The sequence below is a fragment of the Hypanus sabinus genome, chromosome 30 (genome assembly GCF_030144855.1).
Source record: "Hypanus sabinus isolate sHypSab1 chromosome 30, sHypSab1.hap1, whole genome shotgun sequence".
In the NCBI taxonomy this organism is placed as follows: Eukaryota; Metazoa; Chordata; class Chondrichthyes; order Myliobatiformes; family Dasyatidae; genus Hypanus; species Hypanus sabinus.
Window position 1 is genome coordinate 32923633 of NC_082735.1, and position 25464 is coordinate 32949096.

At 45.4% G+C, this 25464-nt stretch overlaps 1 protein-coding gene across 30 annotated transcripts in view; it reads right to left on the bottom strand.

Annotated features, from left to right (window-relative positions):
* The window catches only part of LOC132383513 (collagen alpha-2(VIII) chain-like), a 395145-nt gene extending 369988 nt beyond the window's left edge, over window positions 1-25157 (bottom strand). For 18 of the 30 annotated variants that reach the window (XM_059954603.1, XM_059954590.1, XM_059954604.1 and 15 more), the window contains exons 1-2: window positions 12750-12960; window positions 11813-12120 (exon numbers count right to left, since the gene is read on the bottom strand). The gene's annotated coding sequence lies outside the window, so the exon portion shown is untranslated. The other 12 variants (XR_009508699.1, XM_059954562.1, XM_059954565.1 and 9 more) reach the window with 6 other exon arrangements.
* Between the last annotated feature and the right edge of the window lie 307 nt (window positions 25158-25464).

Here is a 25464-nt window from a genome sequence, read left to right on the forward strand (position 1 = left end):
GGACCACTCACCTCGAGGTCCAGTGCAGTTGCCACTACATCACCGGCCGGCAGCCAATGAGATTGGTTCTTAACTAACCCCCAGGCAGGCTGAGGAATGAAGAATGCCTCCCCAACCTCACATTATTCCGACATTTATGCTTTCACCTCTCACAACACGCAAACAGATTTCCAATGGCATTAGGTAAAACTGTTCAAAAACAAAACACAGTGTAAATCTGTATGTTTCCGAGGGCAGATCAAATGTTTGCGGCGACTTTGCATTCTGCCTCAGACACACAGACCCTTAGCGATTTTTTCAGCTGTTCAACAGATGTGAATGGTAAACAGTGGGAAATGGTTTCACTCTGGCAAGCGCGCAAGCTACATAGGAGCAAGGTCCAGCTCTATTGTCTGCCAAGGACAGATGGTTCTTGGATTAATAGAAAGACGAATGACAAGAAATAAGGAAAAGAAATCAGCAAAAGGTTTGAGGGGGCCATGTGCTGTAGATTAGCTGAACTACTGTGAGTAAAGTGATAGAAGAGTGACTGTAAAAGGAATTGCACTTAATGTTCACTGGATCCAGAACAGTGAAGATTTTCTTGTGATAAATGGTGACCATATTGATCAAGCTCTATTTGGTAATTCGTTCTAGTCCAGGTCGAAGCCCCTGAGCATAGCTATTCTCCAGGGTGTAGTGGGGTATGAGGATGGAAGGCTTTCTAATTTTCTGCTCAGCGACACCATGACCATTTCTGATTTGATGTGGCCCAGGTCAAATGAAATACTATTTTCCAAAATCTTCCTCAAGATCAAACTTAAAATGATACATCAAGCAAGGAATCAGAATCAGGTTTAACATCATGGGTCGTGAAACTTGAAGTTATGCGGCCGCCGTACTTTGCAATGCATATTAATAAACACTGTAAATTACAGGTTTTTTTTAAAGTTACATTAATAAGTAGTAAAATAAAAGTAGTGAGGTAGTGTTCATGGTTTCAACGTCCATTCAGAAATTAGATGACAGAGGGGAACAAGATGTTTCTGAATCATTGAGTATGTACTTTCAGGCTTCTGTACCTCTTTCCTGATGGTAGCAATGAGAAGAGGGCATGTCCTGGGTGATGGGGATCCTTAATGATGGATGCTGCCATTTTGAGGCATCAGTCCTTGAAGATGTCCTGGATGCTGGGGAGACTGGTGCCCACGATGGAGCTGACTGGGTTCAGAACATTCTGCAGCTTATTTTGATCCTGTGCAGTAGCTCCCCCCACCCCCATACCAGATGGTTTGCAGCCAGTTAGAATGCTCTTCATGGTACATCTGTAGAAATCTGTGAGTGTCTTTGGTGACACACCAAATCTTCTCAAACTCCGAATGAGATATAGCTGTTGTTGTGCCTTCTTTGTAACTGTATCAATGTGTTGGGCTGAGGATAGATCCTCGGAGGTGTTGACACCCAGGAACTTGAAATTGCTCACCCTTTCCACTTCTGATGCCTCAATAAGGACTGGTGTGTGTGCCCTCATCTTACCCTTTCTGAAGTCCACAATCAATTATTTGGTCTTACTGATGTTGAGTACAAGATTGCTGCTGTGACACCACTCAACCAACTGATCTATCTCACTCCTGTACGCCTCCTCATTAACAAAAGTAGTGTCATACAGTTACATGCTATAAATTTATATTACACTGCCCTGCCCTGCTGTATTTACTGTTTTATAGATCTCTGGATTAAATCTAGTCAAATTAATTTCAGTGAATTGCAACAAAGGTTTTTACTCTATCTACCAAACATAAATTAAACCCAAAGATGAAGGGGTACCAACCTTTGCAATTTATTCATTCTATCCAAGCTAAGGCACAATTTAAAATATTTCGTAACACATTAAACCTCCTAATAACTCATCAGAAGGGTGGCGGGGCCAAGATACATCTCTACCAAAGGAACTGCAAGATGCTCACCCTCAGGCAAGGTGTAGCACCTGCTTAGCCCCCTCCACATCTTTTCATTTTTTCTTTATCTCTCTCTCCCACTTCTTTCCCGTCTCTCTCTCTCTCTCTCCTTTCCTCCCTCTATCCCTCTCCCACTCCCTCCCCTATATATGTTGACAGATTGTACGTCCATAGAGTGCCACTAGGCACAGGCGTGTCTGTACATAAGGTAACTCTGACAGGAAAGAATAAAGTAGTGGTAGTTGGGAGGGGTGTGGATGGGTGGTGTACTGGCTGGAAGCATTGATCAGCCTTACTACTTGGGGAAAGTAACAGTTCTTGAGTCTGCCGGTCCTGACATGTTTGCTACGTAGCCTGCTCCCTAATGGGAGTGGGACAATCAGTCTATGAGCAGGGTGTGTGAAATCCTTCATGATGTGACCGACCCTTTTCCGGCTCCTTTCTGTATAAACGTCCTTGACAGTGGATAAGCAGTTGAATTTTTCTTCCACCACAGATTCTGCCTGACCTGTTAAATAATGCCAACATTTTCTCTTCCTTTAAGTTGATTGTGATAATTCTCTCACCATTGATCAAGACTTGCTGATGTCAGATTAAGATAATATAAATCCTTAATTCGCCTGTGATTGAACAACCCATCTCTTCTTTCTCATGAGAATTTAAATGTTGGTTCTGAAGACCATAAGACAGAGGAGCAGAATTAGATCAATCAGCCTACTCCTCCATTCCATTGTTCCTCAAGCTAAAAGGTGACCAGACAATGCAAAAACTCTTTTTTTTAAAAAAAACATACATCAATAACATAATATGTAGATCAGACTACCTGATAGAGCATGAGATTGCCTAAAAATCACATCCAGTGATAGACACTGCAGAGTCAGCCACGAAGTAAACTTACCTTTTTATTGACAACAGACCTTTGTCTGTGTTTGAAATGTGTTTGACCTTTTTATTGTCAAGCACATTTGCCTCTGCTTAATACATAGTCATTTCTACTAAATTCATTAGTGCATATTCAGATTGCCAAATTCCCTCTTTGGGTGGGTACCTATTTTGGTCAGGAGCTCCTGACAGTCACAAGCCAACTCTAGCACCCTTTCTGGAAGACCATTCGGAGACGTCTTGCCGTCCAGTTTCCCTTCCACTCCTCCGCTTGCCTCTGACAACTCAGAACAGATTCAAAGTTCAGTCCCTGGTCTGTGCCTAATTTGCTGAGCTCAAGAGGGTAATTACGAGAGAATTCCAACTGACCCTGGTCAGGGAATTATATAAACTACCCTGTTTCCTGTTATTGGAAGACATACAGTATTTATGATTAGAAAGGCATTTATTGATAGTTACTGTCTGTAACTACACTGCAGAGTGAACAGTTATTGGCTTTTACTCTGAATATGATATTTAAAATAAAGAAATATTATGAACACTGAAAATGAGAAAAATGTATTATATAATCATTTTCATAGATTCACATTTTTATATTAATTTATATTCCATAAGTGCTGATATATTTGGAAGACTAATTTATGCTTTTATGGCTTGCAACAACACTTTAATTATGGATCTTTTTAACCCCATCTCATTCACACTGGGGACACACAGATTACTGACCTGACCGGATGAACTGGTTCCCAGATCGCTTCCATATCCCACCACCTGTAAGGTGATTGCAGCTGATGCTACATCTCCCATTACACTCTCTCTCCCTATCCCGCTCCATTTCTCCCTTCCCCTGTCCCTCTCTCTCTGCTGCTCACTGACATTTGCCCAACTCCTTCACCTTTATCCCTTCAGAAGCTACTCTGTCTTCCCATTCTTCTGCTTTCTTGCCCCACTCTTTCCTTACCTCAATCAACCTCTCCCCACCTATAAAAATCCTTTCACACTTTCTATCCAATTCCTCCCTCTCTCTCCATTTGCTCTTCTTTCCCTCTATACCTTTCCCCTTCTCTATCCAAAGTTCATCCATCCTCACTCTCCATCTGCTCTCTGTCTCTTTCTTCCCCCTCCTTTATCTCCCCAACAGCTTTTCTTCTCACCCATTCTGTCTCCCCAATCTCTCTCTCTCTCACTTTTCCTTCCCCTTCTCTAGACATCCTCACCCCTCTCTCCTCCATGCCGCACCCTCTGTCTCAAACACCTCTACTGTCCAACAGAAGCTATTGGTAGAAGGAGACTGAGCTGTGCACAACCGATATTAATAGGATAAACACAAGAAAGTCTGTGGATGCTGGAAATCCAAAGCAACACACACACACACACACACACAATGCTGGAGGCTCTCAGCGGGTCAGGCAGCATCTATGGAAATGAATAAACAGTTGACATTTTGGGCCGAGGCCCTTCTTCAGGACTAGCATCCTATATTAATATGAGGCCTTCACTCCTAGGCGTAGTGTTGTGAGGTTGGCTGTCAGGCAGAGTCAGGTGGCCAACCATTTTAATTCCCATCCCCATTCTCCTTCCGACATGTTGGTCCATGGTCTCCTCTTCTGCCATGATGAGGCCACTCGCAGGGTGGAGCAGTAACTGTATTCTGTATCACGTATTCTGTCTGGGCGGCCTCCAACCTGATGGCATGAACATCAGTTTCTCCTTCCAGTAATATTTTTTTCCAATCCCTTCCCTCTTCTTCTATCCCCGACTCTGGCCTCGAACCTCTTCTCTTCACCTGCTGATCACCTCCCCCTGGTTCCCCTCCTTCCTCCCCTTTTTCCTATGGTCCACTCTCCTCTCCTCCTTCTCCAGCCCTTTATCTTTCCCACCCACCAGATCATGTACCAGAACCTTCTTTAAGCCATGGATCCCACTCATTCTCTGAGTGGTCCATGGACCCCTGATTGGGAGTCAGTCCTCCACCCCCCTCCCCCAACCCTTTTATTCTGGCATCGTCCCCCATCCTTTCCAGGCTTGAAGAAGGGCCGCGGTCCGAAACAGCGACTGTTAATCCCTCTCCTGACCTGCTGGGTTCCTCCAGCAATCTGCGTGTGCTGCTCTGGATTTCCAGCATCTGCAGAAGCTCTTGTGTTTAAAGATAACTAATGTGTACTGTACACCGAATGAATACCACGTTAACAAATCTAACTGAACAGTTTGGAAAAACAGCGAGAACTTTGTATCTTAAAGAAGGGTAAAAATCACCACTAACTGCCCTGAGGATATATCTACATGGGCCTCATAGCCTTAAAGGGAGAAAAACTTAGTCTGCCCAGCTTCACCTTCAGAGTAAAATACTCCTTTGTGCATTTTTCAATATTAAATCCTGCCCTTAAAAAAAGCCATATAATCAAACTTTCCTTAGGCACCACAGCCAATTGCTTCAGAAATTTGATCTGGCGTACAAATAGCGTAATTTACATTATTTTGGACAAAAGAAAATAATTCTAAAAATACAGCCAGGACACTGAACATTGGAATAATTATAAAATGTACGGATTAGGCAAGGCAACAGAGGAAGGAAGACAGGCTGCAGATTCCGAATGCTGGCAAATAAATTGCCGAGTTGGTTAATGGAATTTTCCAGCCCTGCTATGACACTCCTTGGCAGTGCTGTGAAAATCTGTAAAATCACCTCCAGCTGTGAAACCAGCGTCTATAGTGCAATGCCACTGGACTTCAAGTAGCTGCAAGTTTCTACTAATCTACAAATCAGCTCAGTCTGGGCGCATTAGGTCCCAATACTGTACACCCTTCACTCGGCTATTTAACCACGGTCAGAACTGGTCAGTAGGGAAAGCAGAATGTTATCAACAAGTTACAATGAGTGTGCGTTCTGCAGTGGCGAGCACTTGCAAAATGAGCTAGGCTGGAATACATTAAAGATTTGAGAAATTGTCATGCCAGCAAGTTTGTATTTATGCGGCTTTGAACCTTTGAACCCAGCATGTGATGAACTGCTCAATAATTCACACAATCGCTTCATATCGTGTCCATTTGGAAACCAAGTTTCACTGAAGAGCTGATCTCCCAAGCAGAGGAGTCGCTATTTATGGCACCAGCTCAGACAAGCATGAGTCAAGAAGAACTGTATTAAAGTTCAAAAAAAACATGCAAAATTATTGCTCAGATCTGCTCCTAAATAAATGTCACAAACACGAGAAAATCTGCAGGCGCTGGAAATCCAAAGCAACACACAAAATGCTGGGCTGATGAAGGGTCTCAGCCTGAGGTGTCAACTGTTTTCTCTTTTGCACAGACGCTGCCTGGCCTGCTGAGTCCCTCCAGCATTTTGTGTGCGTTGCTCCCAAATAAATGTGTGTTTGTCTTTTAATAACTTTCTCTTCAAAATATGTACAACCACTTAAACCATTTTTTACATTTCTCTGATTATCTGAGGCTTTTAAAAACAGATCTCTGGCAATAGTGATGCATCCAAAGGCCACATGCTGTTCTACAGCAGGCCTTCAGGGTCTACAATCGCACGTTTGCATTAACAAGGCCTCGGAGTTTCTACTAACGTGGAAGAAATAGATGTAGGTGTGGGGAGAAGCTTGTTGGAGATGATTGGTGAGGCAAGTTTCACTTTAAAGACGCTTTATCTTGTTGTTTTATGCTCTCCTTTTTTATTGCTATTTATTAATATTTGCACAGTTTGTTGTCTTCTATGCTCCTGCTCTTCCACTGATTCTGTTTACAGTAACTATTCTATAGATTTGCTGAGTATGCCCACAGGAAAAACAATCTCAGGGTTGTATATGATGACATGTACGTACTCTGATAATAAATTTTACTTTGAACTTTGAAATGCGGGTGGCAGACTGGTCTAAAAACAATTAAACCCATCCCTAGCTGAGTTGTTCCAGTACAGTAACAATGTCAGCATCTGTTTAACAAAGTGTAAAAATATTAACTCCTTTAATGTCCAAGAATTGTATAAAATGTGTGCTGTTTTAACATGCATCTTGAAGAATTAATTACAGAAGTATTTGCCATTATTGTGACAGATTACCTCTGTGATGAAAAGTGAAGGGTGATCGGGTGATTTTCCAAAAAGAAGGCATAGACAAAGCTTGATTTCATTCCAGAAGCAGATAGAAGTAGACTTTCACACAGTTTGGATAATTACATACAGTGTCAAGACCAGAACAGAGTACTACAGTTTTAATATTGCCAGCATGTGTTGGAAATTTGTTGTTTTGCGGCAGCAGTGCATTGCAATACATAATAATAAAAATTATAAATTACAGTAAGCATATATACACAGATTTTAAAAGTTAAATAAGTAGTGAAAAAAGAGAAAAATAAGTAGCATGGTGGTGTACATGGGTTCAATGTCCATTCAGAAATCAGCTGGCAGAGGGGAAGAAGCTGTTCCTGAGAACAGCAGTGAGAACGGAATGCTTTCTTGCTTCCTGCTCAGCCACATCGTGACCATTTCCAATTTGATGTGACCCAGGTTAAATGAACTACAATTTCCTAAAATCTTCCTCGATGTCAAATTTAAAATAATACATCAAGCAAAGAATCAGAATCAGGTTTATTATCATCGGCATGTGACGAGAAATTGGTTAACTTAGCAGCAGCAGTTCAATGCAATACATAAGTGAGGTAGTGTCCAAAATTTCCTAAAGGTGTCCTGGGTACTTTGTAAGCTGGTACCCAAGATGGAGCTGACGAGATTTACAACCTCCTGCAGCTTCTTTCGGTCCTGTGCAGTATGGATGATCCTGTGCATGATGGACGCCACCTTTTTGAGGCATGGCTTCTTGAACACTGTGGAGGCTGGTGCCCGTGATGGAACTGACTAGGTTTACAACTCACTGCAGCTTCCTTCGATCCTGTGCAGTAGCATCCCCCCCCCCCAACCCCCCACACCAGACAGTAACGCAGCCACTCTAAATGCTCTCCACAGTCCATCTGCAGAAATTTGTGAGTGTCTCCAGTGACAAGCCAAATCTCCTCAGACTCCTGATGAAGTATAGCTGCTGTTTGATCATTTGAGGGATTCTAGCCGTCTTTGCACCCAAAATTTATCTAACAGCTTTTGTTGAGTCCATGCTTGGTTAGGATCCCCAGAGTATTTCCCCTGTATTTGTTTCGATTCCATCCAACGTGGATGCAGGAGGGCAAACTATTAAAGGGCATGTTTATTTATTTATCTGTTTATATTTATCCAGAGATGCAGCACGGCAATAGGCCCCTCTGGCCCGATGGGCCAGCGCTATCCAGTGACCAATTAGACTACTTCCCCCAGTATGTTTTTGGAATGTGGGAGGAAGCCAGGACACCCAGAGGAAACCCACACTGTCACAGGGAGAACACACAAACGTCTTACAGATAGTGGCAGAACTGAACCTGGGCCACTGGCGCTGTGATAGCAATCCACTGACCACTACACCACCCAAAACTGTGCATTTCCAAAATTGCACAAAGTTGTGTATTTCCAGCTTAGGGAGAAAGAACTCGCACGACTATCTAGCCACTTCAGTGCTCTGTCATCTTCAATGGTATCCAATAACCGTAATTCATTCACTCTTTGGGAGTTTGGACGAGTTCACTAGAAATCACGTTGGAAGAATCCTTATCATTCCACGCTTTTGTTACCTTTGACAGCCAGCTGAGTCAGGAGGTGGTGTTAAGCCAACTATTCCAGCTGTGTTGTAGAAATTATTATTTCTAATCCTCCTCCTTCCATTTACTGTCACTGCACCTTGTCAGCAAGTCCCGCATCCCCCAAAAAAATTTCTTTAACTTATCCATAATTCTGATATAAATACATTAAGTTAGAGAAAAACTGTTATAAAGTAAAAATTAAAATTTCTGCATGATTTAAGTGAGAATTTTAATGTTAAAAATGACTTTATTCTGAGGCTAGTAAATAAAGGGGTGGCAGGGTGGAAATAAGCCTCCATTAAAGGAGGAGTGAGGCACTTCATCTCTCTGCTAACCTGCAGGTCACCCTGGGGCAAGGTGTAGCACCTGTTTAACCCCCAATCAGGATCATATTGGGATCCATGGGAGCAAGTGGTGGATGGTCGTATGAGCAGCCGGTACATATCACAAGTCCTGATTATGTGACCACTGAAGGGCATTGATAATGGCTGGGGTCACCATCTTGTAAAGACACTGCCCAGAAGAAGGGAATGGGCAACCACTTCTGTAGAAAAATTGCCAAGGACAGACATGGTCTTGGAAAGACCATGATAGCCCATGCCATACAACCAGCACATATGAGTGAATGAACTACGTGGCAATTGACTGTTCCTTTCATCATTTTGTCCTGGATATTGAACATTCATTCATTCATTCATTCATTCATCCATTTAGTGATACAGTGCAGAGTAGGCCCTTCTGGCCCTTTGAGCCTCACCACCCCAGCAACCCCACAACCTCGATTAACTCTAACTCAGGGGTTCCCAGCCTGGGGTCCACGAACCCTTTGCTTGCTGATATTGATCTATGGATTAAAGGAGGTTGGGAAAACCTGCCCTAACCTAATCATAGGACAACCTACAAAGACCCATTAACCTAACCAGTAGGTCTTTGGACTGTGTCAGGAAACTGGAGAACTCGGAGAAAATCCACACATTCCACAGGGCGAAAACTTTTGGCCCACTTAACTCTCAAAGTTCAGGGCTGAGCTCAGCCCAGAGAAAGGTTACATCAGGCAGATAAGCCAGCCAAGAGAACCAGAGCCTGATATATGTGAGCAGTCAACATGTAATAATGTGGTTGAACTGGCTGACTGTCGGCCAGCAGTTCAGAGAAGGCTACCAGATTTTGGAGCAGCAGCACAGTGTAGAACGTTAGCATAATTTTATTGCTGTGCCAGTAACCAGGGTTCAATTCCATCACTGCCTGTGAAGAATATGTATGTTCTCCCCATGACTACGTGTGTTTCCTCCCACATCTCAAAGATATAGGTCAAATGGGCATTATTGGCAGCCCAAGTACATTGGGCTGGCGGGGTCTGTGACTTTAGGGTCTCTCTCAACAAAATAAAATTACTCTTTTTATATGGAGTGATGTTGCAGGAAAGCAGCATCCATTATCAGGTCTCCCACCACCCAGGCCATGCTCTCTTCTCACTGCTGTCATCAGGTAGAAGATACAGGAGCCTCAGGGCTCACACCACCAGGTTCAAGAACATTTTTACCCCTCAACTTCACCGTCCCCATCACTGAAATGTTCCCACAACCTATAGACTCACTTTCAAGGACTCTTCATCTCATGTGCTCAATATTTATTGCCCATTTTTTAAATATATTTTCTCAGCTCAAGCTGGTAAAACCTGAGGTACGGGCATAGCCAAGCGCACTCAATTCTCAATTGCTAGGAACTCTCAGACTATTCTAGTTGTGTTTAGTGTTGTGGCTTTCTGGAAATTGGCATAAATATTACTGTCAGCCTAATTGTTTAATGGTATTGTGTAGTGGCATTGGGATGATAACAGTCATAGATATTACTTTTGGGACAATGCATACCCTGTCCATGGTCCATAATCTTTCAATTTTTTCTTTTGATTCAGCATACTTTTGGTGTTTTTCACATACTGTATTGATTTCTGTAAGTTATGTGTGATTGGAATGGCTATATCTATTAATATCTTGCTTGTTTATCCTGCAATATTATATACAGATAGTTATTGTTGTTATTATTATTATTATAGAAACATAGAAAACCTACAGCACAATACAGGCCCTTTGGCCCACAAAGCTGTGCTGAACATGTCCTTATCATAATTTTTTTCCCTTTTAGTATTTGCACAGTTTGTTGTGTTTTTTCTCCCCCGCATCAATTGCTGTCCGTCCTGTTGGGCATGGTCTTTCATTGCTTCTATTCTGTCTCTAGGATTTCCCATGTATGCCTGTGAGAAAATGAATCTTGCTTTTTGTATGTGGTGACCTATAAATTTACTTTGAACCTTGATGAAGTTTTTAGAGTGTTACGTTCAGCCATCTTCATTATTAACAGAGAGCTATAGCTCTTTGTTCCTAGCATGAGGTTTAACAGATTCTTGGGGAGAATCATCACACAGAATTTTGCATCTTAAAGTGCAGTAACAATGTGAATGGCCACCTACCCTAGGTAGGTGAGTACACGCACTTTAGGAAGGTAAACAATAAGGCTGCCAAGATTTGCTGAATGGAAAAATGTACATGGAGGCAGTGGATTGCGAAAGTGATGGATTGGTGCTACGTGCTCACCCACTGCTTAACGAGCTTGGCAAATGGAGTGCCTTTTGATATACTCCAGGCATCCGTCTTAAAGCAGAATATGATACGACTCAGCAGCCAAGATCAACAACGAACTGATCCAATAACCTCGTGGAAGTACAGTGGAAATCAACCCACAGCCGTGAAGCAGGTAGGGGCGACCTGCCAAAGCATTCACATTTCCTTCTGGTCCGTGTCAGATCATCAAAGAAAGTCAGAAACACTTAGCAGGCCAGTTAACATCTGTCGGAGGGAAGAAGTTAATAACCGTTGAAGAGTCCCGAGACAGAAATGTTAACTTGGTTTCTATTTCCATAGGTGCTGCCTGACTGGATGTGTGTTCTCAGCATTTCCTATTTCAATAGGTTTCAATTTAACGTCAGAGAAATGTATACAATATACATCCTGAAATGCTTTTTCTTCACAAACATCCACAAAACAGAGGAGTGCCCCAAAGAATGAACGACAGTTAAATGTTAGAACCCCAAAGCTCCCCCCGTTCCCTCACCCACGCACAAGGAGCAGCAAGGCAACGATACACCCCCCCACCAGCAAAAAAGCGTCAGCACCCCCCACCAAGCACTCAAGTGTGAGCAAAGCATCAATAAAGACACAGGCTTGCAGTGCCCCAAAGACTGCTCGTTCACTCGGTATTCGACATCCCACAGGTTCTCTCTCTCTCCGTGATAAGGGAAAAACAGGCGACATAACAAAACAACTCACTGATTTATGGTGTTGCGAGTCTGTTGCGCCGTTCCTTCTGAGCTCTGTGTCCAAAGAACTCAGGTCCCTGGGCACACAGCCGGCAGCCAGCTGGCTGCTTTCGATCTTCTGTGTACTGCCATGACAAGCCAGGCAGCAGCACCGGCCTCGAATCAGCCCGCCCCCCGAGTCACGAAAATACGGCACCCTGAAGTGCCGCTGGTCTCCCAGGGTGACTAGCGGCCAGTCGTGAGGCTCTGAGAGCGGGTCCCATTTCCGCAAAGATCCAAAGTCAGAGAGTAACTCCAGGTCGGGGTCTTCAAAAGAACCTTGAAAGGGAAAAAAAGAGATATCAAAGATAGTGTAACTGCACCGGTCCAATGAAATAACAGCCACGCAACATCCAGATGCCCATGAAGATTTATTTTTTCTCTCTCTCTTTCTTCAGTAGACACCGTGAAAACTACAAGAAAATAAAGGTCATAAAAGGTTTGAAACATACATCTGTCAGTCTTCTAAAGTCTCTCAAGCTAGTGTCCGCCGATAAACAGGCCCAAACGCGTTAGCACAACGGAAGTGTGCTAAAATCAAATAAATCACTGAAAACATATCACACTGTCCATATACAGGCACATGAACAACATTGTACAGAATATATAAATAAGTAAAGCAATTACCGTGGTGCTGGCTAGAAGGGCCGAATGGCCTACTCCTGCACCTAATGTCTATTGTCTATTGCCTCTTGAACCACATGCAGAATAAGGTTATTTTAGGGCCGTGTGTCTTACTCTGCTTCCATGTTGGTTCTGACCCATAATACCACAGTCAAGCCTTTATTAAACTGTGGTCATGTGACCCATTAAACTCCGGTCCTTAAATGAAACCTTACATAAAATACTTTAAGATGATAAAATAATCATGAATTTGTGACAAAACCAGGTAAACATCTCAATGAAACCTGCTTCTGAGATAGAAATGGAGCTCTTTCCAAAGATGCAAGCAAAGGAGTCGCTGTTAGACGCCATCACCCTCCTAAGCTCCATTCCCACTTTAGGTTTCCAGCAGGAAGGTAGACATTCCACTGCCTCCTCCGACAAAATGAAGTTTATACTCCGATGTAGAGGCACAATGACAATGCTTCACACAACTGTGGCCACTTCTGATACACAACCTCAGTTGCAGATTAATCTTGAGTTTACTAATTAGTTCATCAATAATTGCTGGCAGCAGTAGCAAGGCCCAAATCTCAGTGATGAATTAAGAGAAAGAACAAACATGCTTTGTACTCTGAAATAAAAATACACAATAATTCATGCTGAGACCCTTCATTCCTTTCATAGGTGCTCCCTGACCTGCTGAGTTCCTCCATTACATTGTGTGTGTTGGTTTGAATGGAAACGGCACACAAAGTTGAATGTTTCTGTTAGCTTTAAGGGTTTGTATGATGAGGAAAGCCCACAGGAGAATGATCAGCACTTCTAATTCTTACACTGTGTAAGGCCTACTACCAATCTGAATAATTTTTCCTGTGCTTTACAGGCTGGGGTTTTGCCCTGGACCATTTAATGTTTCCTTTTTACTGCAAGTCTCTGAATTCCAGACACATTAGAGAAGAAGCTAAGAGATTCTCAGAAGAAAACAATTTGCATGCATGCTACACGTGTTTTAAGTGTAATAAAGGATATTTCAGAGATTTCTGTGTTAAGACAAATGAATTAGGGTCATAGGGTATTAGAAAAGTACAGCCCTTCGGCCTATTTAGTCCTTGCTGAAACTATTTAACCTGTCTAGTCCTATCGACCATAGTCTTCCATATCTCTACTATCCATGTATCTTTCCAAACTTCTCTTAAAAATTGAAATTGAGCTCGCATACACCACCTGCGCTGGCAGCTCATTCCACATCTCACAACCCTCTGAGTGAAGAAGTTTCCCCTCATGTTCTCCTTAAACTTTTCATCTTTCACCTTTAACCCATGACCTCTAGTTGATCTCCTCTCAATCTTCTTCTTTCCAAGCAGTAAAGTCCTAACCTATCCAGTCTTCCCTTATAACTCAGGTCCTCCAGACCCAGAAACATCCTTGTAAATTCTCTCTGTACTCTTTCAACCTTATTTACATCTTTCCTGTAGGTAGGTGACCAAAACTCCACACAATTCTCTGAGTTCAGCCTCACCATCTTATACAATTTCAACACAACTTCCCATCTCCTGTACTCAATACTTTGATTTATGACCAATGTGCCAAAAGCTTTCTTTATGACCCTATCTACCTTTGACGCCATGTTCAGAAAAGTCTAACTGTGAGCAAACAATTCTCTAAGTAATAGACATAAGAGATTAAACAGCAGCTGGCCGTACAGCACCTTGAGACTATGTTTGAGTTAATATTGGCAATTTTCCTAGTTGATCTGACAGTACATACCAGTATCTACTCCACGAGTAATACTTAATCAACTTATATCACTCAATATTGAGAATATAATTTGATTTCATGTTTGCTTACAAACTGGCTTTCATTGGGACTAGGCCTATTATAATTATCTGTTAGCACTTTTCCTGTTAAACACTTCTGCTAGCCCACCCACAAAATCTCACTGTAGTTCCTATATTTAATTCAGTAAGGCCCAACTAAATGTAAACTCGTTCTTTGTACAAAATCTATTTTCTAAATAAATTACTCAGCAATAGTGTTCTGATTTTGTTGTGAAGCAATGTATGTCCTTAAAAAAAACAAATAGTTGTTCTTGATCTTCCCTGCTGTGTGATGTCATCATCTTTATAGTAAGTCAAATGAATATGAAGTTTGAATTCACGGTGACACGTAGGTCAATTACGATTGGTTTATTTTATATATGACAATTTTTTCAAACATTGTTTCATTTCAAGATGAGCTCCCATCTCAAGTACAGATTGTAGCACAGCCCGCAGGAACTCTCCCACACCACCTACAACAGGTGAGCCCTCAGTCTCAGGCACACAAGACAAGTAAATTATCAACAAAAGTATCTATGTATGTCAATCCTCTCCAGGTTTTGGAACATCTGAAGTTGATAAAACTAAGATAAATAGAACAATAAATAAAAAGCAGTTATAAATGATAATAAACAATATTTTTTTAAAAATCTAGTCTACCTTTAGCTGGGTGGTAGCGTAGTGGCATCAGTGCCGGACTTCGGAGCGAAGGCTCCCGAGTTCGAATCCAGCGGCTCCCTTGCACGCTTTCCATCCGTGCTAGGTTGAGCATTGAGCTAGCAACTCGGCCTCGTAAAAGCAAGAAAGCCTGCTAAAAAATGGCGTCACAACGGCATCTCGATGACTCCACTCGGAGTTAAGGGTTTTCTTCTCCTTCTAGTCTACCTTATTCTTCCTTTTGATCCCCACGGCCCAACAATCCCCAGTCAAGGGAAGGGGTTCACAACTCCCATCATCGTTCCTCACCTTGTTGAGGGTTGTCGGCAGAATCTCAGACAGTGATGAGGAGGCATACAAGAGCGAGATAGATCAGCTGGTTGAGTGGTGTCACAACACCAACAACCTTGCACTCAAAGTCAGTAAGACCAAGGAACTGATTGTTGACTTCAGAAAGGGGAACACACACCAGTCCTCACTTGAAGGGTCAGCGGTTGCAAGTTCCTTGATGTCAACATCTCTGAAGACCTATCCTGGGCCCAACATATCGATGCAATTACAAAGAAGGCACAACAGTGGCTATACTTTATCAGGAATTTGGAGGGATCAGCCACCTTAGCAAGCTCCCTAGTCCTTCACGGGCGCATTACCAGGGGCTATACGAACTTGCTCAGGCACTTGCTGCGTGAGGAATTTTTAAAAAATAAAACAAGGATGGTGACATCCCTTGAGATCCATTAGCTCCAAAGGTTTAACATTGCCAAGACCAGGCCAGGAGACCAATTGTTTGGCACCCTCAGACTCCGATAGCCCAGAGGTCTGTAAAAGGTGAGTGTTCTGCGATCGGCATTTATCGTGTTCAGAGGGGATGTTCAAGCAGATTCACCGCTCTCGCAGCAGTGGAGTTTCTGAGTGATGCTGCCCCATTGTAGCATTTAGTGTAGTCGGCGGAGTTTGTACAAACCAAGCATTGGCCTTTTGCTCCCAAAGCTCTGGCAGTCTCAAAGCGACTGCACCGGCTGACGTGTTCAATAACTCTGAAACCATCCTGCAGCATCGGGGTCACCAACGTGGGTTTTTGCAAATAAAACAAAGTGAGGCGTTTCATGTTTAATGAAACCTGTAACTCATCCTATTGAACTCCAAAACCTAAACACAAAAGCTTGCTGAAAGCCTTTACGTAGTAAAGTCATCATATCAGACCAGCCTCCTAAAGTCCCCCCCAACCCAATGTACGTGGTTGTGAATTATGTACATTTCCCCCAATTACTTTATCCTACGTCCTGCTTATTCCCCTCCATAGACGCTGCCTGACCTGTTGTGTTCCTTGGCCCAAAATATTAACTGCTTGTTCCCCTCCATAGATGCTGCCTGACCTGCTGTGTTTCCCCAGCATTTTCTATGTATCAGGCATTTGGAATCAGAATCAGGTTTAAAATCATTGTAATATGTCATGAAATTTGATGATATGTAGCAGCAATACATTGCAATGCATAATAATAAATCTATAAATTACAGTATCTATATATATTTTTAAAATTAAACTAAATTAGTGCAAAACACGCACAAAGGAGTAATGAGGCTACAAACACGAGGAAGTCTGCAAAATGCTGGAAATCCAAAGCAACACACACAAGATGCTGGAGGAACTCAGCAGGCCAGGCAACATCCAAGGAAAAGAGTAACAATTGATGTTTTGGGCTAAGACCACAGTAGTGAGTTGTGAGGTAGTGTTCAGGGGTTCAATGTCCATTCAGAAACAGGATGGCAGAGGGGAAGAAGCTGTTCCTGATTCGCTGAGTGAGTGCCTTCAGTTTCCTGTACCTCCTCCCCGATGGGAGCAATGAGAAGAGAATTCCGGGTGTTGGGGGTCCTTAATGATGGATGCCGCCTTTTTGAGGCATCGCTCCTTGAAGATATCCTGGATTCTGGGGATTCAGTTCCCATGATGGAACTGATTGAGTTTACAACTCTCTGTAGCTTACTTCAGTCCTAAGCAGCAGTGCCCCCTACCCCATAACAGAGACGCAACGTGGATTTATAAATACAGCAAATGCTCACCAGATCAGGGAAAGAAAAACTTTGCCCTGGATCCTGGGTTGTCAGGCAACTTCATTATTTGTGACTGTACTGTGGAAACTCTCACCTTTCAGAACTCTTCAAAGAAGTGTACAAAATCTCCACTTTTGTTTCCCAAGATTGGGGCTGAGCTGCAGTCGTATCTCAGGCTTATATTAGATTTTTAGGCTCACAGGGATCATTTTGGGGTTCGAGGCCTAAAGTCCGGGCCTTCATCTGTCATCATCTGCCAGTCCCGGGTCACTACCGAAGACCGAAGCCTAAAGGTCAATCAGAAGTCCATCGAGGCCCGATGACCGGAGTGTGTGAGGCTGCTGGGAAAGTGAGGGCCAGGTGTCTGTGAACCCATGGGTCTACAGGAGGACGAAGAAGATGGCCTATCCTGGGGTTAGAGGACTGTGAACGTGTGTGAGGGGGAGGTAGGGGGAAACAAGGCTTGCTTCACTGTTGTTGCTCAGTGTGTTCTGTGTCAAACATTATCGGCGTGCTATGCTGGCGTTGGAATGTGTGGCAACATTTGCCAACTGCACCCAGCACATCCTCAGGTGCGTTGGTTGTTATCATAAACAACGCGATTCACTGTACGTTTCGGTGTATGTGAGAGTAAGAAATCCAGATGTACATTGGCAAAGTAAATAAAGGTTTACATGCCAGTATCAGTTTCTGTATCCTTTCCTCTCTTTTAACTTGGGAGTAAAGATCTTTCTGATAGTATACCTGTCTAATAGTCATACTTAATCAGAGATAGAAGAAGAATAGCCCGTAACTCGGCAGTGGAGTTGTCGGGGCACCATCATGACGGGTGTTTCCGTAGCGAGCTATTCTTGTTTTTATGAGGCTGAGTTGCAGGCTCATTGCTCAACCTGACCTGGATTCGAACTCGGGAACCTTCGCCCCGGAGTCCGGCACTGATGTTATTGCGCCACCGAGCGGGACTAATCAGGGATAAATCACTGTTAAATCTCAGGAAATGTAGAGGAGACTTGGCCCAAATGCAGAGCAATGGGATGATTTAGCTGTGAGTGATCATTTTAATAATAAACTGCAAAATAACAAGCCACAACAGGCCAGAGAACAAGGGAGAACGGATGCTTAACACAAGACAACAAGATGACTGAAGGCTAGGAGCAACTGACCGAGGCCGGCTGGTTCAAACATCGACTCATTTGCCCGCTCAACAGCTTGCACCTAAACTATGGAAAAAGATTTAACACAACGATTTCACTCACAGTGCTACAATTAAGTGCAGGATCAGTAGGGATTTACACGAGCTTTCTGCAGAATCCCTAGGAGTGGGCATGCCAGCTCTCTTTAATCGTGTCTTGTTACCCTGTCAACCGCACATTCTGAAGGCTGGATTTGGCACTGTGTGTGGGGAATATTATTATCAGAGGCCGTTAAAGTCAACAGACAGTACAGGGAGGGACTTAAGAAGATAATGTGAAATGCTTTGTTAAGTATTTTTCATAAATAGCTGGCAAAATGAAATCTGGTCAGTGAGCTGCTGACACGTTGATAAATAGGGCAATAAAAACACTGGCAGAATTTTCTTTCACTGAAAATAATAATGACACATTTACAAATAGTCTATTACCTACTTGTAAAATTTTAAACTTAATTATATTGTCTTTCAGAAAGTAAAAGAGGTGTGATTTTGCAGGGATCTATGCATCCAAGGAGGAATATTCTCTTGTATCATTCTGTTCTTCTGGCTTTTCCAAGACTCCTTTGGTATACAGAGGCTGTTGTAAAACCATGGCTGGGTTTCCACCTTCTAGCTAATGTTATGGATTTAAAAACACTAGGATCTTCTGTGCCAGTGAAGACAACTACATTAGACTATAGCTTATTGACTACAGCTCCACTTTCAATTATATAATTCCAAGCAAATTCATCTCCAAACCCTTCAAAGTGGAACAAAACACCAACATTTGCATCTGGATCCTTGACCTCCTGACCAACTGACCACAATCAGTAAGGATAGGCAGCAACACCTCTGCCATAATAGTCCTCAGAACTGGTTCCCACAAGGCTGGGTCCTCAGTGATCTACTGGACTGGTTTCCCCACAGGCTGGGTCCTCTGTGATCTACTGGACTGGTTCCCCTCAAGGCTGGGTCCTCAGTGATCTACTGGACTGGTTCCCCACAAGGCTGGGTCTTCAGTGATCTACTGGACTGGTTTCCCCACAAGGCTGGGTCCTCAGTGATCTACTGGACTGGTTTCCCCACAGGCTGGGTCCTCTGTGATCTACTGGACTGGTTCCCCACAAGGCTGGGTCCTCAGTGATCTACTGGACTGGTTTCCCCACAAGGCTGGGTCCTCAGTGATCTACTGGACTGGTTTCCCCACAAGGCTGGGTCCTCAGTGATCTACTGGACTGGTTCCCCACAAGGCTGGGTCCTCAGTGATCTACTGGACTGGTTCCTCACAAGGCTGGGTCCTCAGTGATCTACTGGACTGGTTCCTCACAAGGCTGGGTCCTCAGTGATCTACTGGACTGGTTCCCCACAAGGCTGGGTCCTCAGTGATCTACTGGATTGGTTCCCCACAAGGCTGGGCCCCTAGTGATCTACTGGACTGGTTTCCCACAAGGCTGGGTCCTCTGTGATCTACTGGACTGGTTTCCCCACAAGGCTGGGTCCTCAGTGATCTACTGGACTGGTTTCCCCACAAGGCTGGGTCCTCAGTGATCTACTGGACTGGTTTCCCCACAAGGCTGGGTCCTCAGTGATCTACTGGACTGGTTTCCCCACAAGGCTGGGTCCTCAGTGATCTACTGGACTGGTTTCCCCACAAGGCTGGGTCCTCAGTGATCTACTGGACTGGTTTCCCCACAAGGCTGGGTCCTCAGTGATCTACTGGACTGGTTTCCCCACAAGGCTGGGTCCTCAGTGATCTACTGGACTGGTTTCCCCACAAGGCTGGGTCCTCAGTGATCTACTGGAGTGGTTCCCACAAGGCTGGGTCCTCAGTGATCTACTGGACTGGTTCCCCACAAGGCTGGGTCCTCAGTGATCTACTGGACTGGTTTCCCCACAAGGCTGGGTCCTCGGTGATCTACTGGACTGCTTTCCCCACAAGGCTGGGTCCTCAGTGATCTACTGAACTGGTTTCCCCACAAGGCTGGGTCAGTGATCTACTGGACTGGTTCCCCACAAGGCTGGGTCCTCAGTGATCTACTGGACTGGTTCCCCACAAGGCTGGGCCCTCAGTGATCTACTGGATTGGTTCCCCACAAGGCTGGGCCCTTAGTGATCTACTGGACTGGTTCCCACAAGGCTGGGTCTTCAGTGATCTACTGGACTGGTTTCCCACAAGGCTGGGTCCTCAGTGATCTACTGGAGTGGTTTCCCACAAGGCTGGGTCCTCAGTGATCTACTGGACTGGTTTCCCACAAGGCTGGGTCCTCAGTGATCTACTGGATTGGTTCCCCACAAGGCTGGGCCCTTAGTGATCTACTGGACTGGTTCCCACAAGGCTGGGCCCTCAGTGATCTACTGGACTAGTTTCCCCACAAGGCTGGGTCCTCAGTGATCTACTGGACTGGTTTCCCCACAAGGCTGGGTCCTCTGTGATCTACTGGACTGGTTTCCCCACAAGGCTGGGTCCTCAGTGATCTACTGGACTGGTTCCCCACAAGGCTGGGTCCTCAGTGATCTACTGGACTGGTTTCCCCACAAGGCAGGGTCCTCGGTGATCTACTGGACTGCTTTCCCCACAAGGCTGGGTCCTCAGTGATCTACTGAACTGGTTTCCCCACAAGGCTGGGTCCTCAGTGATCTACTGGACTGGTTCCCCACAAGGCTGGGTCCTCAGTGATCTACTGGACTGGTTCCCCACAAGGCTGGGCCCTCAGTGATCTACTGGATTGGTTTCCCACAAGGCTGGGCCCTTAGAGATCTACTGGACTGGTTCCCACAAGGCTGGGTCTTCAGTGATCTACTGGACTGGTTTCCCACAAGGCTGGGTCCTCAGTGATCTACTGGACTGGTTTCCCCACAAGGCTGGGTCCTCAGTGATCTACTGGAGTGGTTCCCACAAGGCTGGGTCCTCAGTGATCTACTGGACTGGTTCCCCACAAGGCTGGGCCCTCAGTGATCTACTGGACTAGTTTCCCCACAAGGCTGGGTCCTCAGTGATCTACTGGACTGGTTTCCCCACAAGGCTGGGTCCTCTGTGATCTACTGGACTGGTTTCCCCACAAGGCTGGGTCCTCAGTGATCTACTGGACTGCTTTCCCCACAAGGCTGGGTCCTCAGTGATCTACTGGACTGGTTCCCCACAAGGGTGGGTCCTCAGTGATCTACTGGACTGGTTTCCCCACAAGGCTGGGTCCTCAGTGATCTACTGGACTGCTTTCCCCACAAGGCTGGATCCTCAGTGATCTACTGGACTGCTTTCCCCACAAGGCTGGATCCTCAGTGATCTACTGGACTGCTTTCCCCACAAGGCTGGGTCCTCTGTGATCTACTGGACTGGTTTCCCCACAAGGCTGGGTCCTCAGTGATCTACTGGACTGCTTTCCCCACAAGGCTGGGTCCTCAGTGATCTACTGGACTGGTTCCCCACAAGGGTGGGTCCTCAGTGATCTACTGGACTGGTTTCCCCACAAGGCTGGGTCCTCAGTGATCTACTGGACTGCTTTCCCCACAAGGCTGGATCCTCAGTGATCTACTGGACTGCTTTCCCCACAAGGCTGGGTCCTCAGTGATCTACTGGACTGCTTTCCCCACAAGGCTGGGTCCTCAGTGATCTACTGGACTGCTTTCCCCACAAGGCTGGGTCCTCAGTGATCTACTGGACTGCTTTCCCCACAAGGCTGGGTCCTCAGTGATCTACTGGACTGCTTTCCCCACAAGGCTGGGTCCTCAGTGATCTACTGGACTGCTTTCCCCACAAGGCTGGGTCCTCAGTGATCTACTGGACTTGTTTCCCCACAAGGCTGGGTCCTCAGTGATCTACTGGACTGCTTTCCCCACAAGGCTGGGTCCTCAGTGATCTACTGGAGTGGTTTCCCACAAGGCTGGGTCCTCAGTGATCTACTGGACTGCTTTCCCCACAAGGCTGGGTCCTCAGTGATCTACTGGACTTGTTTCCCCACAAGGCTGGGTCCTCAGTGATCTACTGGACTGGTTTCCCCACAAGGCTGGGTCCTCAGTGATCTACTGGACTGGTTTCCCCACAAGGCTGGGTCCTCAGTGATCTACTGGACTGCTTTCCCCACAAGGCTGGGTCCTCAGTGATCTACTGGACTGCTTTCCCCACAAGGCTGGGTCCTCAGTGATCTACTGGACTGGTTCCCCACAAGGGTGGGTCCTCAGTGATCTACTGGACTGCTTTCCCCACAAGGCTGGGTCCTCAGTGATCTACTGGACTGCTTTCCCCACAAGGCTGGGTCCTCAGTGATCTACTGGACTGCTTTCCCCACAAGGCTGGGTCCTCAGTGATCTACTGGACTGCTTTCCCCACAAGGCTGGGTCCTCAGTGATCTACTGGACTGCTTTCCCCACAAGGCTGGGTCCTCAGTGATCTACTGGACTTGTTTCCCCACAAGGCTGGGTCCTCAGTGATCTACTGGACTGCTTTCCCCACAAGGCTGGGTCCTCAGTGATCTACTGGACTTGTTTCCCCACAAGGCTGGGTCCTCAGTGATCTACTGGACTGCTTTCCCCACAAGGCTGGGTCCTCAGTGATCTACTGGACTGCTTTCCCCACAAGGCTGGGTCCTCAGTGATCTACTGGACTGCTTTCCCCACAAGGCTGGGTCCTCAGTGATCTACTGGACTGCTTTCCCCACAAGGCTGGGTCCTCAGTGATCTACTGGACTGCTTTCCCCACAAGGCTGGGTCCTCAGTGATCTACTGGTTTCCCCACAAGGCTGGGTCCTCAGTGATCTACTGGACTGGTTTCCCCACAAGGCTGGGTCCTCAGTGATCTACTGGACTGCTTTCCCCACAAGGCTGGGTCCTCAGTGATCTACTGGACTGCTTTCCCCACAAGGCTGGGTCCTCAGTGATCTACTGGACTGCTTTCCCCACAAGGCTGGGTCCTCAGTGATCTACTGGACTGCTTTCCCCACAAGGCTGGGTCCTCAGTGATCTACTGGACTGCTTTCCCCACAAGGCTGGGTCCTCAGTGATCTACTGGACTGCTTTCCCCACAAGGCTGGGTCCTCAGTGATCTACTGGACTGGTTTCCCCACAAGGCTGGGTCCTCAGTGATCTACTGGACTGGTTTCCCCACAAGGCTGGGTCCTCAGTGATCTACTGGACTGGTTCCCCACAAGAAACGATACAAGAACCATCAGAATTGTAGTTTGTTTCTTCATTTATTATGTGCCTTTCCACGACCACGATTGGTTCTTGGCAAATTCGTCCACAGAAGTGGTTTGCTATTGCCTTCTTCTGGACAGTGTCTTTACAAGACAGGTGACCTCAGCCATTATCAATACCCTTCTGAGATTGTCTGCCTGGTGTCAGTGGTCACATAACCAAGCACCAGCTGCTTATACAACCGCACATCACCTGGTTTCATGGCTTCACATGACCCTGATCAGAGGAGGGGGATTAAGCAGGCGCTACACCTTGCCCAAAGGTGACCTGCAGGGTAGCAAAGGGAAGGAGCGTATTACACCTCCTTTGGTAGAGATGAATCTCCACCCCTCCCCCCACTGAAACTGCAGCAGTTTTCTAAATTTTTGCTTGAGTTTAGTTTGATCCCTGAAATTATAAATTGAGCATAACCTGCTTCAGCCAGACTTCAGCCTGAGGCTTAGAATGACTCAGACATCTTGACTCCGTAGGCCTGACCTCAAGCAGCACATCTGGGCTCCTGTTTTGGTCAAATGGCCTTGATACTCTGGCTTAGCCATGCTTAACTGGCTACTGTGTCTTGGCAAAGGACTAGAAGCCTAAGCAAGAAGCTAAAGAATCGTTCACCATGCACCTGCCACCTAGAAGGCTGTCCCTGCTCAATAATTGATTGGACATGAGTTTGCATTTTGATGGGGAGCAATTGACCTAGGAACCTGTCCTCTGTGCCCCCAGCTGCTCAGGCATAATCACAACATTGGCATGACTTCCCAGCATCACTTCTACAGCATGCCTCTTCACCACTGGCTGTTTACTTATTGCTGAAGACATCTCAGTACATGTGACAATAATAACCCAATTTACCAATTTATCATCTCCTGGAAATCTTTTACGTGGCATACTGAGAGGGCCACTCCTCCATCTAATACAGGCGCCCCCGACCTTTTTAACACTTACTTACTGCCTATTACACCGCTGACATTTAAGGCACCAAACTCTGTCTGTCCATAGTCACACATATATATGTAGAAGGATTCTTCTTGGCGGTTTCCATAACAATTTTATTTTGACCAGTCAGGGTTGTTAGCCCTGAGCTTAACCCCTGAACATAGAGGACTGGTGGACCACTCTTAGTCTGGCCCCTACCCTTTGACCTGTTAGGCAAGGGTGACCCTACCAAGAGTCAAAACACAAGGCTCTGACTCCAGCCAACATAGCTCTCCGGGTGACTGAGGCACGCAAGCCTCCAAACCCCACAACGAGATGGTGGTCCTCTTGGAGGAACCTTTAATTATGCCATGGACCCCAGGTTGAGAACCCCCAAACTAAAAAAAAACAAGTTGCTTGGTAGAGAGAGACCCCATAATCCTGGGAGTCTTGGCAGGTCAGGACAAGGAATGGGATGAGAGAGCCAAGGACAACAGAAGATCAGCTGTCATGCCACCACTTGCTCAGCTCCACCAGGACTTGAGAACACCCGTTCCCTCTCCCATTGCTCGGCACTGATGGAACAGAGAGCAGCCCAGCCAGCGTGTGACATTGGAAGTCCGCTCAAGATACCGGTCAAGTCACTAAAAGGCACAAACACATAAACCTGAATTAAGCACACATAAATCTGGTACTCACGCATCTGACTGTAAAACTATCTCTGCCACATGATCTGGGCCCACTCAGCTCAGGAATGTTTATACAGTGTGGTCATCTTTCCCGCATTCGAATCAGATTGTTGCGGCAAAGTCGGGATATGTATGAAAGAACTCATCGCGGTAACCTGCCATCCATGTACCGTGAAAGCAGATGCCAAAAGTCAGCACCAGGATTTAACACCTCATCACTCAGGAATGTCAGTACATGGTCAGAAGCAGAGTTTTATTAAAGGCAACTCAGATACTTTAAACAGTCAACTGGAATTTCTGCACAGGGCTGGAAACAAGGAGAAATTCGCTTTCACAATGTTCAAGTCAGCAGGAGTGATGCCTCAGAAAGGCAGCATCCGTCCATCACCCAACACATACCCTCTTCTCAGTGCTACCGTCAGGAGAGAGGGATAGGAGCCTGAAGACGACACTCTCAACCATTCAGAAACAACTTCTTCCCCTCTGCCATTCAATTTCTAAATGGGCATTGGACCCAGGAACACCACCTCACTAC